Here is a 19,313-nt window from a genome sequence, read left to right as displayed (position 1 = left end):
CCTCTTAGTTTCTAAAAGAAATATTCTACTCTATGTGTTTTACTCATATCTACCCATTTGTCTATACATCTACCTATTTATTGTTCCATCAATTTTATGGAAATTTATTTCACAGTTAATTGAAAATATCATTAAACTCCTCTCTAAATATTTCAGTATGCTATTTATTAAAAATAATTCAATATTTGCTTCAGTAGTTCTTACATTTTATGTAAGCTTTACATAAATGAAATGCTCACATCAAAAGTGTACATTCTCTGGGATTTGAAAAATGCATACACCTGTGAAAATCAAATATTTAATGATGTGTAAAACATTTCTATTCCCTCAGAATTCCCTGTTATGCCATTCCCAGTCAATTCCCACACCATTCCCAAGACACAGTTACTCTTTGATTATTTTTGCATTACAGATTAGTTATGTCTATCCTAGAATTCATATAAATGTAATTTAATGTAATTATATTACATATAGCATAATATAAATGGAATCAAAGAGTATATACTTTTTGTGTCAGTCTCTTTTCACTCAATAAAATATTTTTGAGTCATTCAGGTTGTTCCAAGTATCAGTAGTTTAGTCTATGTTCATCTTGCTGAGTGACATTACCTTTAAGACCATATTGCAATATTTTCAGTCATTTTTCCAACTGATGGAACTTTAGTGTGTTTCCAGCTTTGGGCTATTATGAATAAAACTTGCAGTGATCATTCTTGTGCAAGTCATTTTGTGAGCTCATTTTCATTTATCTTTGATAATTTTGAGGAGTAAAATTCCTGGGAAGGTGTATATTTAGTTTTATGAGAAGCTTCCAGACATTTCTACATTGTGTGAATAATTTTACATTCCTGTTGACAACGTGTAAGTGTTCTGGCTGTTCTACATCTTCACCAACATTTGATGTTGCCTATGTTTTCATTTTAGATGCTTTCATGGGGATGTCGTAGTATGAAATTGTGTACCTAAATTGCACGTCTTTTCATAACTGATGATGTTAAATTATTAATTTTTAATTTAAAGTTATTGATTTTGTTTTATTGTTTAAAAATTATTTCCCCACTCTCAAACCTGAAAGATATTCTCCTGTGTTTGCTTCTAACAACTGTATGGTTTTAGCTTTGATATTCATATCTATGAATTTTTGGACATTATTTTTTTGTGTATAGTGTGAGGAAAAGGTCCAGAGCCACTTGTATTTTAACATGGATAACCATATTGTTTGAGTACCATTTGTTGAAAATACTTTCCTTCCCTTATTATATTACATAGGTGCCTTTCTAACTATTACCCTGACAATAGAAAAATGGACCTATTTCTGGCCATATATTAACCTCGTACCTAATGATATTGAAAATATCTGTTTTTAGTTCTAGTGCTTATTTTGTAGAGTTCTTAAATTTTCTACATAAACATTAATGCCATCTTCAAACAGAGAGTGTTTTACTTCTTTGATTTTGACCTTTAAAGCACGTTATTTTTTTCTTTCCTTAGTATAATAGTCAGGATCTTAAGTAACGTTCACCAGAAGTAAGGAGATTAGGAATCCTTACCTTTATCCCTCTACTGAGATTATTCAATACGTTCACTATTACATGTGATGTTACACATGGGATGGTTTTATTATTATTATTTGGAAACAGAGATTTTAATTATTTTCAAGATAATTTATGCACAATTATAAACATGTGTATCTCTAGTGATTGACTATGATTCAGAGGTCAGTGGTAGCCCATCTTACTAGAACTGCAGAAACAAATGAAGACTGTTAAAACAAAACCACAAAGAGACTATTTGTTTTTTGTTTTGTTTTGTTTTGTTTTTTCTTATTGGAGTAAAATTGCTCCACAATGTTTTGTTAGTTTCTGCTGTACAATGAACTGAATCAGCTGTACGTATACCTATATCCTCTCCCTTTTGAACCTTCCTCACACCCCTCCCCCCCACCCATCTAAGTCATCACAGAGCACGGAGCTGAGCTACCTGTGCTATACAGCACATTCCCACTAGCTATCTATTTTACACATGATAGTGTATTTAGGAATGAAACTTGTACAATGCGGCCTTATTAAATGTCTCCTTTAATCTTCATTTTAATGATCTAGTAGAGTAATTCTCCATTAATTGAATAATTTTACTTTTCTTCTCACAGGGCTTTTGGGCAATATTTTGGCTACAAGTGTATATTTCATATTTTTGGGTTGGAAAAAAAAAAGAAAACATTATCATGTCATTAGTAGTTGGCCAAGCATTATATGGTGATTTATATTGTTTTATGTAACATACAATGTAAAAAATGAAATTATTGCTTTTTCTAGTTTGAATTAGCTTATTTATATTCAAATTTCTTGTTTTTTCAACAGTATTTTCTGTTTTTCTTTTGTACGCCCCATCAACACTTTAGTTAAGCTTGCATTATTCTCTTCAGTTACTTTTCACTTCGGAAATTAAAGCTATACATGACTGAAAACATCTCCTTATCAGTGAACACATCAGTAAACCCCACTGCAAGTGTCTTGAACCAAGCTAATCAAGATTAATGCATTCATTTAACAGATGGTTACAATGTTATTAAAATGCAAATATTGGTTTCTGCTAATTGTTCAACATCAGAAACAATCAGGAGATTTTTTTTCATTTTCTAATAGGCTTTGTAGAGTTTACCTTCAGAGATTAACATAAAAGACAAATATGTAAGTCTCTCTCGCTAAACTCAGGAGAGTCAATCAACTTGAAAGAAAAGTAGAATAATTATTATATATTTATAGTAATGGGAAGAATCCTTTTAGTACTGTAATTTGCTCCTGAATTGTTTTGCACCCAATTTAACTAGTCTCCATATAATTGTGTGTACTGAACTATCTATTCAAATGTAATGGAATTTGGTGCCTTATTTTGACTCAAAAGAGACAATCTAACTACTTGAGTAAATAAACCAAAATATGATGGTGGTTCTCACCAGAATAGTAACTTTGTAACATTGAGGTAAATAATATTTCAGATAAAGTAAGTAAAGTATGTAATGTGAAGTTAAGGCCCAAAGTATTTCATCCATTCATTCTTTCACTCAATAATTTTCTACAGAGGGACTTTTTTTGTATCAGTGTTATTTCTCTGATAAGCAGAGGCTAAAATCTAATTAGATGTGCAACAGATTTGGGGGCAAAAATACTGGTGGACAGTAAAAGGAGGAAGAAGGTGGACTAAGGAGGAAGATTTTCAGAGCAGAGCACAGGTGTGACACCTCTGCTTGGAGAGATGGAAGGAGGATTAGATGGGACGAGCCATGCACTGCAACACAACCCTGACAAAAGTCTTGGCTGGCCCACTGTGGGTATCTAGAATGAAAATTGCTCATCAGAATGGCACCATGTAATCTTTCCTAGACCACAAAGTTTCAAGTGATAGAAAATAATATAATCAGAACTGACCTACCAACCTCTCCTTCTCTAGCCTTAACTCTGTTTAACTATTTACTAAAAGTGATTACCTAAATTCCAATCAATCTTTTGAAACAATACAGTGTATATTAAGTCCATACTGAATGGTATTGTTCCCCACTAAACTTCATGCACCAGGTGTATTCAGATCATTAAGAGGTACAGTGGGAATATTACATCTTTGTCTTGGAGACTATCTGTTGTCACAGGTGAAGTTTGTTATTTGAAGGAGAACATTTTACAAGGATTCAGAGAACAGATATACAATATTACAGCTCTATTTTGGCTTCATTTCATTCAAATACATTCACAACTATTGTTTTTAGATTGTGTACTTCCTGACCTATACTCAGACAAATCAGTTTGTGCTCCTTGACATCTAAATAAAATAAAGACAACAGAGGATTTTCCAAATTATAATCAGGCATTTAAAATTAGGGATCATAGTTAATTGCAAAATCATGTCTTCACATGTAGAAAAACAAATGGGGTTGTCCTAGTGTAGAAAATCCAAAGTCATATTATGAAGAATATACACATTATATTGAACTGAATTTGCAATTCCTTTGCAACCTGGATTTGCAAAATGATATAATGCCATTCTAAATCTTCACTAATATATAATGTTGATTAATACACTCTCAACTTGGCAATTGTTTGTATATTAACTTAAGAAAAGACTGGTGCTTAAGTTCTTTAGACAGTTTTTTATTTTTCAAGATGATCAATATAATCTCAAAATCAAGTATATTTTATCTGAAAATTGTGGTGCTAAAAGAATAAAGATTTTATCAAAATAATGGATCCTTTTCAAGTTTTTCAAATTTCAAAATTATGCACTTATAGTTATTGAATCTATATACTCAGTACATCTGAATTTGTCTTTAAAAATTGTCCCTTTTTGTACTATCTAATCATATAGTTTTCTTTTCTTAAATTTTAATATGTTACTTCATGAGAATTTAAAATAAAAGCAAAATCTATATGTAGTCAGTATATTTAAAGATAAAGTTATGTTATTATTATTAAAAAGTGTAAATAAAATTAAAATGCAATCTGAGAATATAGATTATAGAGTAAATAAACCACCCAGTTGTTCTTATTTTCTCATTACCTCCTGCCTTCTCTTAAGTCACCAGGGGATGTTACATTCTCACTGTTCATATTTTGTGGGTGAAATAGCTACATTTTAAAGGGGGTAAGTGCAGTATGTACATTAACACAGATAGTAAATTATGTATCCAAAATTTAAAGCTAACTTTGATCACACTCAACATTTATGTTTAATATTTACCTTACATTTTAATAAAAGCTGATTGACAATTTAAGTAATTATTAAATATCACTATTTTTTTCACAAATGTCTGAAAGACATTGATTTTTTAAAATTGAGTTACTGTCAGGCTAAAATTTCTGGTGAATATTCCAAGAGTAGATATAGTTTACATCTTTTCTTTTAAACCATACTATAAGGGCTTTAAGAAGTAAAAAGATATAAAAGAATAGCTAGGATTATTGTAGTTGGGACTGGCATAATATTTTTATAAAACTAGTAGACTCAAAATAAACAGGGTTTTATAATGAATTCATGTCAAACAGTTTTACATTGATGAAAAACGCTATGACAAGCAGAGCACACATTAGGATGGGCCTGACTCGTGTATTCTTATTCTTTAAGAAAACATATAGGAATCCAAATCACAACAAGATGGTGAGTTGTTGGCATGGAATTACAATAAGAGATTTAAATATATGTTAAACATAATCTAAAATAGAGACTGAGTCACTGAAATTATATGAAGAATCATCTTAACTTAAAAAAAATCAAACTTTACATTTTCTGTTTCTACTACTGAGCATCCATGACAAATCTTCTGACTGACACAATCTTTGTTTTGGTGTCTAGATATTTCAAAATACATTTTCTCCAAGAGCCATACCAGGATATATTTCTAGAGTATGCAAAATCTCTATGGATTTATTTAAGTTTTCATTCTCATTTTTATGCTAATCTAGCTACCTAATCAGATACTCACATATGACAAAAACACATATATTGAGTCCTTTTAACCTAGACTATGATATTATAATTTTTAATATTTGCATCTTCCTTATATTCATAGCAGGTAGTATTAGTTTAATTGTTTGTAAATAATGAGAAACAAAGACAGGTGGACTTATTCAATACAGCAAGTATTGTTTTTAAAGAACAACTTCAAACTAATTGACAATAGTTCAAGTAGAGCAGAAATGATAGAACTTCTAATTCAAGTTTTGTTTTTCCTACTTTTTGGCAAAATGGGTGATTTTCAATTATATCCTGCACATTTTGACTGTTATTTGAAAAGTTTGAGGCCTATTTTATTTATGTATTTAGTTAGTTAGTTAGTTTAGTTTAGCAGGCATTCACCCTATTTAGTTTTATCGTGCAGGTCAGGGTCTACTTTTGTGGGCTGTTGTGACTATGACAATCAATTTTCAGAGCAGCCATGTTATTATTTTGGTCTGTTGGCTGACTTCCTGCTGATGGTCTTTGTTCACACTGCTTAAGGCAGTGGAAGGGGCTCTTCCAAGTGAGACCAATAGTTGCCTATACGTGGGATAAGAGTGTCCAACTCACAAAAATGGAAGTGCTTCACTACCAGATGCTTGTGGCAGAATACTCCCCTGATTTTGTTTTCCCTGGCTCGTGGAGGACAAAGAGCTCTTTATGGATGGACATTTGTGGAAGTCAGGTCACCCTTCTCAGTGCCCTGGCTGCACAATGTCACAGGGTGCACTAGGGGAGTCTCAGGTGTGATGGGGAAGGAGAGTGCTTCTTCTGGCTCCTAATCATCAGCATCAGCGAAGTACCCAATCAATCCTTCTTGCTCATTGCCATGCTTGCCTGGTACTGTTGTCAGGACAGTCCAGCAGATGAATGAGTCTGCCTGGGCTATATTGTGTCACTAGGTAGGGGGTCAGAAATGCCAGGCTAGTGTTGTCTTCTTCCATTTACCATACTAACCTTCAGAATGTAGGAAAGATTCTAAGATGTCTCCCCACTATGCTCTTCCTCCCATTTTTTGGTCCCTAGACAATTTGCCATCCTCTTTCTACTTTTCAGAGTTCTCTTTCAGTTTTCTCTTGCATTATTTCCAAAGATTATACTTATTTTTGGAGGAGAATGGAGAGACTAACTCTATGCCATCTTAAAGGACCAAATATAGTTTTGTTTGAATATCATTTGCACACTTACTTTTTATCTTTTTGTTTTGTTTCTTGGGTTTGATTGCTTTGTTTTGGGGGTGTTTTGTTTGTTTTATATGAGCTATAATCATAATTGGTTCATATCAAATCTAGATTTAAATATATTTAATTAAAATATATTTTAACAATATATTTAAATTGACACTGGATACCTTTTGACTGTCTTTCTTGTTTGGGTTATTTTTGAATTTTCAAAAAGGGTTACTCTATTATTTAAATGTGAGAAACATTACATTAGATACAATAGATGTATTAAAACCTTGGCTTTCTCTATATATTAAATCATATTACAGGAAGATTTTGCTGCCCTGAGAGGCATTTAATCTATTTAAGGTGACTCAACATTATTTCTCAGTTCTATCATGCATCCATTTTATAGTTGAACTCTCAAAAATCAGTAACGCTTTCCTCATTTCAAATGTCTTTTAACTCATATTACTGGAACCATTTATTTTGTATAATACCGTGTTGAATCTTAATGATCACTCTATGTAATAGCTTCTATTTTCCATTTTTCATAGAAGTTCAAAGAGGTTAAATAAACTTCCCTGTGAATAAACAGAGATTGATGCACATTTCTTTCATTTTAACCCTCCTACTTTTTCCACGATATATTTTAATAAATAAACCTGTTTAGGAAATTTCCTAAAGTTTGTGATCATAGTATCTTAGGAAACTTGGAAATAAAACTAAATAGAAATTATGTTTATTAATACCTGTTACCACGATAAGAAAGCAAGGACAACTTATAACAGATGCCAACTATAATGTTTTACTTCCTAGTGTTAGTGATCTTGCTTCTGTAAGATAACATAAAGGTAATCAGTATACAAAGTGTTTTACTCAGTTATATGATATGACCTCTTACCTTCAGAGGCAGAAGAGGCTAACGTTATTTTTTTTATTATTAACATCAATTTCAGTGGAAGTTCTTTCTACCTATTTCAATTTAACCAACGCTTACATTAAGTGATGCTCTTTCCAGCTTCTATAACAAATCCTTACTGGAATCCTCTATTAGTAATTTTCCTTCTGGTACAACTATGTGTTTTTCTCATACTATTTGAGTTATATGCTTAGCAAGAATCAGTTGTGTTTGTTCCCAAACCTAGCTATATAAATTACCCATTTTACTACCATTACATATTTTAATTAAATAGTAGCAAACTCATGATATATGTGTACAGAGTATTCTGTCTCTTTAAAAACTACTTTAATAACATGTAAATATTTATGAATTTAATCAATAAAATTGTTACTAAATTAGGTATCTGTAAGAAAACATTAAAATATGAGGAAAAGTGATAAAGTCTACAGGATTATGCTCCTGATTGGCTTCATAGATGGCTTTGAGAATTTTTTATAATACTTCAAAGCGATTGAAACCACAAATCAGACTTTGCACTGCTGATGTAGTTCAGGCAAGAAAATGGACTATACGAACCAATGAACCTTGTCTTAAAAATATTTTTTAATTAAGAGATAATATTAATGTATTGGGCATCCTTAGTCAAGTCATCTTATTTAACTGTTCACTTCCATTAGTCAAATTCTAAAGGAGGACTTTTATTATCTCTTATTTTTCACTTGCATTAATTTTCACTTTTTTTACTATTTAGTATAGTATGAATAAATTTCTATGACAATAAATTAGATTTACATTAATTTTATAATACTTAATGATTAGAAACCAATATTAGCCAGTCTTTGTATATAAAGTGATTCCATAAACCATCTATTTTGCATTATTTTCAATAAAAGACTGAAATAAAGAGTATATTCAAAAAGATGGAATTGCTATATCCAAAGGCACCATTTTTTAAGTTTTAACACCTATTGCCAATCCTAACTTTCAGCAAGTATATTCCAGTTTACATTGACAATAATTTAGCAAAGTGGAGAATTAGAGTTGGCATTTAATAACTTGGTCAATATGGTTGGTTTCCTTCATGACTTTCTGATTCTCATAAAGCCCAGGATATTATTGAACCCCAAGACAATCAATCACAACATTCCCTATACTCCTCTGATACTGACCTAAACCATAAACTTGTTTTTCTCTAGTTTCTTTCTCTGAAGTCTGTATGGTTACAAATCTATCTATATCCAGGAAAACTAACTATTTCCTATACTGAGTCCTATTAGTATATCTTCCACAGTTATGCTAATTGGAATGTCTCCATATCAAGGACAAAATCCTACATAGAATCATATTCAGATTCTAAACTGTTGACTCTCTCATATTGAAGGTGCAAGCATCTTTGCTTATCACTCAGTTAATTATTAGCCAAACCATGTATGAGCCTACCATGTCCTTCAGACACTGTGACTTTAACAAATCCCCAGATTCCCCAGAGACAGCCTCTATCAGAAAGTTATCTTTCCTTCTCCAAACCTCATTCCACATATTCGTGAATGAATTATTTGCAGGTCTTTCTTTTATCTCTATTCTTCTTATTATCTCTCAGTTAGAAGGAGATCTGCCTTTCTTCTAGCAAGGCTTAACTACAAATAAAAGTTCAAACTTAGGTCACTTGTGGAAGTTCATGAATAGTTCAAATATAACAAATTATTCGAACATGCGTATAAATCCCTTTTGTATAAAACCAATGTCAAAATTAAAGGAAAAAAAAAAAGACAGGCTTCAGATTTAGAACAGTTTGTGGCTTACCAGAACCAGGCTTAATAACTTTACCACTTTTTCACCTGCCCTCAGAAGAACCAAACTTCAAATATAATATATACTAGTAGGTGAACATTGCACAGCTGGAAAATATTACTCTATAATTAGAAGTGTGCAAGGGATTTTAAAACATAGTATAACAAGGAACTTGTGGACATTAACTTACCATAAGGAAGAATAGTTCTCCTCATTTTCCTAAGTGCCCTGTTGATTTGGCCTCTTAAATTTTCAATAGAGGTATGTGAAGATACTGTCACTTTCGAAGTATCTATTCTCATCAGCCAAAGAATAATGTCAGAATCACTGCTCTGGAGTATCAGCCAAAGCCCTTACTTCACAAGTATCTTCTTTCGCTTCCCAGTTCACAAGGTTTAGCAAACTGCTTCTAATCAGCACTAAGAGAGATAAGGACCAAAAGAAACGTGTTTCCACATTCATCATAACCTAAAATGAATCTGTTAGTCACAATCCTCTATAAACCCACACTAACTTACCCTTCCTTATTTCCCCATATTCCAGTCATTTATGTTCAATTTTACTCATTCCATGTGAGGATTTTATAAATTTTCAACTTTATACCAATGCTCATCTGTCTCTCGCCTTTTAACTACCATGTGCCATGAGACTCATTCGTGTGTTTAACACTGATTCATTTACCCTACATATACATTGAATGCTTACTATACAATAGACATTGTTCCAACCAAAGAGAAAAGAGTGATGATCAATACCAACATTTCTTGCTCTCATACAGCTTTTATTACAAGATGTGAATAAAAACAACAAGAAAACACATCAAACTATTAAAATCTTTATGTAGAGGATTAAAAGAGGGTGTAGGACAGAAGTGACTAGGTGATTGATTTTTATTGTTGTAAAGAAGAACACCATCAAGTGGAAGTATGAAGGACAAAACATATTTGGCTTGAAAATTTTAAGGGAAAGAATATTCTTGGGAAAAGAAAAATAATGATTAGTAGATGGGCCATAAGTTTCTCCAAAGCTTGGTCAGTTTATGGAAACAAAAAATGCCAGTTTGGTTGAAGCACGATAGGTGAAAAAAAAAATTAATGTAAACTAGAGACCAGTTGATAGGCCTGGGCTGGGTCATAGAAGGTTTGAAAACCAGTCCAAGAATTGTAGACTTTATCAGAGGGTAAAGAGGAACCAGGGGAAGATCTTAATCACAGGGGACAGGTGATGTAATGAGCTATATTTTACATATCACTTTGACCACTACCAAGTGAATTAATTGTAGGGCTGAGAGCTGGACAAGAGCGGAAGCAATACAAATGAATATTTTGGGTGAGATATCGTCAGTTCACTGTTGGGGGAACAAAGTATAAGATACATTACAGACTTCAGAATTTCACAGTCTACTCAGGGTACTTGGTCATTCCTCTGCAATAACTGTACACCCAAACCTCAGAGTTTAGAAAGGCCATTTATATCCCCCCAAGACTCCCTGGGTCCACTCCTGAGCTACCACTTCTCCCTACAACCACCTTGAAAGTCAGTTGAAGGGAATAATCTCCCTTTTTTCAACTCCCATGGCAGTTTTTGTGCATCACCTACTCGAAACTAAGCAAAACTTTCTTTACATAATATTTAATTGAAGAAAATACTTATTGAGCTTCCCTGGTGGTGCAGTGGCTGAGAGTCCGCCTGCTAATGCAGGGGACATGGGTTTGTGCCCCGGTCAGGGAAGATCCCACTTGCCGCGGAGCGGCTGGGCCCGTGAGCTAGGGCTGCTGAGCCTGAGCGTCCGGAGCCTGTGCTCTGCAATGGGAGAGGCCACAACAGAGAGGCCCGCGTATCGCAAAAAAAAAAAAAAAAAATACTAGTTATAAATATCCTTGAGGAAAAAAAAATGTGCAACACTCTTGCTTCTCCACATGACACACAATGGTGCCTTGCAGAAAACTGTGGTTACTAATAAGTGTTCAAAAAACAAAGGGTGTGGCCAGTGTGGCAAGGGCTGAAATACAAAATGGTAGTTCAGAGCTGAGAGTATAATAGAAGGCAAGTGCAGGATCTGCAGAACACTATCTCCTGGGGCCAAAAGAAAAGTCATTAGCTACTTGGTGTGTAACACCTGAGGTTGGAATGTTGCAGGGTTCTGTGAAGGCACCAGCAGCTGGGGAAGGCTGGGGTGATGCTGGGGAAGGTTTAACTATGGCCATTTGATGTGATCTCCCATCTCCTCTCCGGCTCTTTCTCCCTCGTCACTTTGACTCCTTTCTTGTCCTTACCTGTGCTGATCCTTCTCAGGGTCTTAGTACTGGCTGCTGTTTCTGCTTTGATGCTCTCACCTAAAATTCCAGTTATCTGTTCAGACATTATTCAGTTTGCTGCACAAACTCATTTCATCAGAGAGACCACCCCTGACTATGTTATCTGAAATGCCTCCTGTTTTATTCCTAATTCCTCATCTTTTTTTTTTCCTTCATAGGTAACACAACATATTTAATCTTTGTTTGTCATCTGTCTTCACTAACATTTGTGAAATCGAGGGGTTTACCTTATTTTATCAACCAATTCAGCCCCTAGACCTTTTCACATGGATTGCTCTTAATATTTGCTGAATGAGTGGCTGGGTAGATGGATGCATGAAAGCAACCTCTGGGTAATGTTCTGAAGATTTAATAAGAGTTAGGTACAATTATGAAGAAAAGGTGAAAGGAAATTCCAGGTATAGTTAGAAGCATCTTTATAGGTACATTCGAGGCACTGTAGAGAGTTCATTGTTTATGAATATGGTGTTAAGTGATAGCTATCAAGAAGAGGTCAGGGTGTGTTGATATTTGATGAATAATATGACAACGTGTTTTAATTTCATCTTGAGACTAATCGATGCATTGAGTGATATCAGTTTTACATTTTAGAAGGAACACTGCACATCACATGGAAACCAGATACTTAAATTAAAATTGATCAAATTCTATGGTGATTGGCTCACTTTAATAGTTCATGACAGAACAGGTATATGCAGCTACCTTTCTCTGTTTAACTTTCTAAAATGATACTTCTCAAAATCTTTTGTTTTGTTTTGTTTTGTTTTTTTGTTTTTTTTGCTGTACTTGGGCCTCTCACTGTTGTGGCCTCTCCCGTTGTGGAGCACAGGCTCCGGACACGCTGGCTCAGCGGCCATGGCTCACGGGCCCAGCCGTTCCACGGCATGTGGGATCTTCCCAGACCGGGGCACGATTCAGCGTCCCCTGCATCGGCAGATGGACCCTCAACCACTGGGCCACTAGGGAAGCCCTCTTACAATCATCTTTTAAAGAAAGAATTACACTACCCGCGAACTCATTAGAGTAGTGTCAACTACCTGCCATATGGATAATATATTCAAGGGAAACAACCTAAGAAATGCACATTCAAGAAAGGAACTGATATTTTCTTTTTCTTTTTTTAAAATTTATTTATTTATTTTGGTTGCACCAGGTCTTAGTTGCAGCATGCAGGCTTTTAGTTGTGGCATGTAGCATCTAGTTCCCTGACCAGGGATCAAACCTGGACCCCCTGCATTGGGAGCATGGAGTCTTAACCACTGGACCACCAGGGAAGTCCCCCCGAGATTTTTTACATAATTTTTTCTATTTCCTAAATTTGGGTTTACAGCTATCACCAAAGTTGATATAACTGCTTTCCATAAGTTAAATGTTTTTTCAGAAAATTTATTTTTCTGGGAATCTCTATTTAAAAATAAAAGTACGTTGAAACACTTGCAGTAGAGTTGTTACATTATTCTCCTTAACTATTTATTTATTTTCATCTCAAAGCTATCTGAAAGAACAAAATTTGCTGTATTTTCAGAAGAAATTAACTTAGATTTTTTAAAGATAGAGTTCAAGGTTAAATTTGAAATTTATTTATTAATTTTACTAAATTTATTCAAGGTTAATTCTGAAATATATATTAAATTTATTAAAATGTAAAAAATATTCAAACGTCTTAACAATTTCACAACAAATAATTTCTGGGAATTCACATATCATTTGTAAAATAATCTATGTAACTTTGATGAATGTCAAATCTTTGTTATAGAAATCTGAATTGTAATTAAAAGAACACACACACACACACAAAATCCAAAATTAGGTTGAGCAAGAGACTAGTCAATGAGAAGTGATTTGAAATAAATTATACTCATCTAACTTTTTCAAGAACTATAAAAATTACTTATAAATCACTTTATTTTGAATAAAGTGTGAAGTTATAAAAATAAGTTCTTGTCCATGTTACAGCCCACGGAACATTCTGGTACTTAAAATATTTGTTGTTTACCTGAAATTTCAAATTTAACTAGGCATTTATGTTGTGTTGTTATTTGTTAAATCTGACAACACTATTTTCACATTATCCACATTAAGCTAGTTCTCTCTAATCTTGTATTTTTAGGAAATATTATTAGCCTAAATGCTAATTTTTTTGTTCCCTATTATATAACAACTGAGTATCAGTAGATTACAAATTCCTCGAGGGCTAAAACTATGTTTTATTCATTTGTATATTTATCAGATTACTAAGCACAATAACTTAGTAATAACTGTTCATAGCCCAATAAATATTTGCTCTTTAAAATTAGATAAACATACAATCAAGCTTAAATCATCCATGTATTTATTATGCATGTTCGTTTTTCCAAATACACAGTATCTTATGGAAGTTCAAAGAACAACTGGCTTTGAGTGGCTACCAGGTTTAAGCACTGTGGTAGGTGTTAGGATATCTGTTGCAAGGCAGTTTAAAGCCACATTAAGGGGGCTTCCCTGGTGGTGCAGTGGTTGAGAGTCCGCCTGCTGATGCAGGGGATACGGGTTCGTGCCCCGGTCCGGGAAGATCCCACATGCCATGGAGCAGCTGGGCCCGTGAGCATGGCCTCTGGGCTTGCGCATCCGGAGCCTGTGCTCTGCAATGGGAGAGGCCACAACAGTGAGAGGCCCGCATACCGTAAAAAAAAAAAAAAAAAAGCCACATTAAGGAGACAAAATGACTATACTGGAAGCAGTCAAGGAAAACGGAAAGTGGATTATTACTGTAATAGTAGTTTGATTATATACTAGTAAGGGCACTAGACTAGCACTCATACTTTTTGTTTTCATTACATTTCCACTACTTACTACACAGCGTCTTAGGACACATCAGTTGTTACCCTACAGATCTTAGATTAATAATTTTAACATAAGTTACATGTGGAAGGGATAATTTTTGGATGTACTACATTTAACATACTACATTACCAAAATTAATGTAATTGGTTTCATTTTATGGGTTTTTTTAGAGTGGATATTAGAAGATTCTAAATTAAATATGTGGTTTGCATTATACTGTAAACTGGATGCCACTGATTTAGTAGTGTTGAAGTTAATTCTGAAAATTGTATCTCTAAATGAAAAATCTGTTTTTATTTGCTCTTAACACTTAGAAAGAATATTCCCTTTTTTGTTTTTTTGTTTACCTTTATAAAGCAATAAAGCAAGAATAAATATAAGAACTAACTATAAAATAATAAATTTATTTTCAGAATATAGTCTTCACATTTATGCATAAATTACTAATAATATTTTGAAATTTATTTTAATACAGTAATTTACTGGAAATATATCAAATTAATAAAGAATAAAAAGCATGTATCATCTGTTTTAACTGTCCATAATTCGCATTTTATTATATTTGTTCCTCTGAGAAAAACATTTACATAACAGAGCTTAAATTATCATGCTAAACTAAAATAAACATATATTCATGCTTTATTTATAATGTAGTTGACATAAATGCTGTAAAATAAATTAAGAATCCTACCATTAATAATATTTCTTTTAATTAATAAAAGTTTGCTGAATAATCTTTTTAACATTCTCTACCAAAAAATAAGAGCATTTTGTTAATGCATAATTAGCATGTTTTAACTGTTTAATTTTCTTATAGAAACCACAACATGAATCTTGTGCTAAAATTACAAGCTGCTATCCAGAAATTGTAATCAGACTTTGTGACCACAGTTCTGGGTACAAATGGGTTTAGAAATAGAGGATCAAGATTAAATTGATCTTGTCTCACCCTCCAGCTTACTTCAGGCACTGGAAGAACTCAGATATTACTAATTATTGCCTCACCTACCTCCACCCGCCTCTGCTGTTCTGTCCATCTCATCAGGCCCAAAGCCCAGAGGTAACAGATCCTCTGCAACAAAAGTAGTGAACGTTTATGTGAGCTGAGAATTTATTTATGTTTTTGAATTAATCATTTCATCCTCCCAACAGTTCTATCAGGTAAGTTCTCTTATTACCATATTATAGATAGGAAACTATGGCACAAGAAGTTTTAACTTGCCCCTGTTTTAACGTTGGAATTCATAAAAATACCATTTGAAAATTGACAGATTGCACAGTGTACATGATCTTAACCATTAGGCTACACTGATTCATGGTTACATTAATATTTTGTATGTCATTACACTTTAAATAACAGCTCAAATATGCAGCTTAAATAATATTTTATGATACATAAGATTAATAATTATTAGTAAATGCTAATTAATCAAGATGTGTTTAAATCAAAATAATTATTTCAGTTACTGTTTATTACACATTTCACAGATATTTCATTTAACGATAAATATACAGAAAATGACTTCTGTGTATCGAACAGTATGTGAGCCAAAGTAACATCAGGATTTGTTACTATATCAAGAAGATCATCGGATGTTTTTATAATGTTAATAGAGACATAGGCTAACATTTATCTCACAGTGATTCTTTGGTAATATTGTACGGCTGATTGTTATTTTTTAGCATAAATGTGATATTATTTAAGTAATTTATGATTGTAATTTAAAAGTATAGGCCTGAAATTTATTGAATATTGTTTTCCGTGTTCTACCACCTTTCCCCCTTCCTGTATATGTTAACATAATTAGAAGTTGTTTTATAGCTTTGAAAGAATTGATAAAATATTTAGAGCCTTAAAATATTAATCAGGAATCATTACATATTCATTTAATGACTTTCTAACTGACATGAAGGGAAATGAAAAATGAAATATCTCCCATAAAGCCATTGAAAGAAAATAAAACTGTCTATAAAATATCCATTACATGAAATGAATCCCCACAGTCCTCTGGACTTGAACTCGTCAAACTGCTTCACGATGAACATTACTTTGTCTTTTTAAGTTAAAAATGTATAGTTTTCAATTACAGAGTTTTAATTTACTTTAAAATTTTAATTGCTAATTAATCAGCTTCAAACACTAAATTTCTGATGTATTGGGAGCTTTATACTCCTATCAAAATGTATATGGATAAACCCTGCTATAAAGATTATTCATTTATATTGAGATGACTATATGATTTTAACTCCCGATTCAGATAAACTTTTTCATTAGAGAAATTTTACATCTCTTTGATTTTTTCCTTTCTAATCATATCAACCACAATGAGTGTCAGCATGCCCCAACACTAATTAATAAGTACTTTTCATTGCATATAGGAGATGAGTAATCTAAACACGTGTTCCTTCCTGTGTATATCAGCTTTCCATTTGTGATGTTGTTATTTCAAAATGAGTGCTAGAAGGGAAATGAGAAACAAATATTGAGTCTCAAATTCCTGAACTGTTTCCACTATACGTCCTTTCAGAATGGTCTCCATAGTATTTTCTCTGGGCATCCCTTTTATGTTCTTTCTCTAATAGAAACCCGTTTCTCTCCTGAGGACACTTCTTCCTATGTGGGCTTCTCAAAGGATAGCTGTTTAGCTCATGAAACTCAATATCAAAAAATCAAACAACCCAATCCAACAATGGGCAGAAGACCTAAATAGACATTTCTCCAAAGAAGATATACAGATGGGCAACAAACACTTGAAGGATGCTCAACAACACTAATCATTAGAGAAATGCAAATCAAAACCACAGTGAGGTATCACCTCACACCAGTCAGAATGGCCATCACCAAAAAATCTACAAACAATAAATGCTGGAGAGGGTATGGAGAAAAGGGAACCCTCTTGCACTGTTGGTGGGAATATAAATTAATTCAGCCACTATGGAGAACAGTATGGAGGTTCCTTAAAAAACTAAAAATAGAGCTACCATATGACCCAGCAATCCCATTCTTGGGCATATACCCTGAGAACACCATAATTCAAAAAGAGTCATGTACCACAGTGTTCATTGTAGCTCTATTTACAATAGCTGGCACATGGAAGCTACCCAAGTGTCCATCGACAGATGAATAGATAAAGAAGATGTGGTACATATATACAATGGAATATTACTCAGCCATAAAAAGAAACAAAATTGGGCTTTCCTTGTGGTGCAGTGATTGAGAATCTGCCTGCTAATGCAGGGGACACGGGTTCGAGCCCTGGTATGGGAGGATACCACATGCCACAGAGCAACTAGGCCCATGAGCCACAACTACTGAGCCTGCGCATCTGAAGCCTGTGCTACTCAACAAGAGAGGCCACAATAGTGAGAGGCCGCACACTGTGATGAAGAGTGACCCCCACTTGCCACAACTAGAGAAAGCCCTCACACAGGAATGAAGACCCAACACAGCAATAATTAATTAATTAATTAATTAACTCCTACCCCTAACATTTAAAAAAAAAAAAAAGAAAGAGACGAAATTGAGTTATCTGTAGTGAGGTGGATGGACCTAGAGCCTGTCATACAGAGTGAAGTAAGTCGGAAAGAGAAAAACAAATACCTTATGCTAACACATATATATGGAATCTAAAAAACAAAAACAAAAACAAAAACAAAAAGGTTGTGAAGAACCTAGGGGCAGGACAGGAGTAAAGACGCAGAGCATCTTGGGACACCTTCTAGGTGTTGGGGAACACGTCACAGCAGCAGGTCTTCTTGGTTTCATGGAAGGCAATGCGCATGCCCGAGGTGAGCAGGAACTGCAGCACCACCATGGTGCACTGGGAGCACGAGGCCAGGTCCACGGTGGCCACCGTGCTGCTGATTCTCTGCCCGTAGAGGACAGCGCTGTCTGGGCTGATGCTGTACCTGATGCTCAGAGCCTGCCAGGCCACTGTCAGCGTAGAGGTTCTTCTCTGAGGGCTTGCCCAAGCTCACGCCGTAGCCGGAGTAGTGGAGGAGATGTTGCAGTTGATGCGCGTGCCCAGGCCGATGCAGAAACTGCTCATCTGGCCCAGGTCCACCGCGTTGCCCTGCAAGAGCCATGTACCCAGCGCTGGGCACGCAGTGCATGTACCCCCAGGAGACGCGGTTGCCCCGGCTGCTCTTGGTCGCCAAGATCTCGATGGTGTCCAGCTCGCGCTGGCTGTACCAGAAGTTGGTGCACTCCAGCAAGTGGAGCTTCTAGCGCCCCAGGGGGTGCTGGCCGAGGCCCGCAGGTTCCCGAGGGGGCGGCCCTGGCCCACCGAGCCCGGGCTCGGGCTCAGGCACCAGCGAGTAGGTGGGCCCTGGAGGCAGGAAGGCAAGCTTGGCGGTGATGTGGTCGGGGCAGGGCAGGCAGCAGAAGAGGCAGCAGAGCTCGGTCACCAACAGGCCGTTCATGGCAGGCACCAACTTTCTGAGACCCAGAGGCACACAGCTTGTTTCTGGAGCTATTCTCTGAGCACAGGGCATCGACTGCTTCTCTTCTTAGACACACGGCTGCACAACTCATAATGCTCTACTAGACTGAATTCCCTTCGTTCTCCTGTTCCTCCCATGACATAGTTCTCTGACAATTAGAAGAGCCGACAATGATGAAAAAGTCTAAATTCCACCAGGCACTGATGCTACGGCTATTCCTTTCTCCGGCTCACCTCCTGTTATTTGTGGAGACTGTGTTTTCCAAAATTCAAAGTAGCTTTATCACTCTTCATCTACTGCCTGTCCACTCATTTGATCTGTGTATTACTTCTGCTTCATCAATGCACTTCTTTACTTTTACAGGATTTACTGTTATGGGGAATT

At 34.9% G+C, this 19,313-nt stretch overlaps 1 pseudogene across 1 annotated transcript; it reads right to left on the bottom strand.

Moving 5' to 3' along the window:
• Nucleotides 1-17,626: 17,626 nt before the first annotated feature.
• LOC308616025 (alpha/beta hydrolase domain-containing protein 17A-like) lies at nt 17,627-18,908 on the bottom strand (annotated as a pseudogene). Its single transcript has one exon. The product of its transcript is annotated as an alpha/beta hydrolase domain-containing protein 17A-like (transcript).
• Nucleotides 18,909-19,313: the final 405 nt, after the last annotated feature.

The sequence above is a fragment of the Mesoplodon bidens genome (assembly GCF_964165515.1).
Source record: "Mesoplodon bidens genome assembly, chromosome: 4".
Classification (NCBI taxonomy): Eukaryota; Metazoa; Chordata; class Mammalia; order Artiodactyla; family Ziphiidae; genus Mesoplodon; species Mesoplodon bidens.
This window is presented reverse-complemented; position numbering and strand designations above follow the sequence as displayed.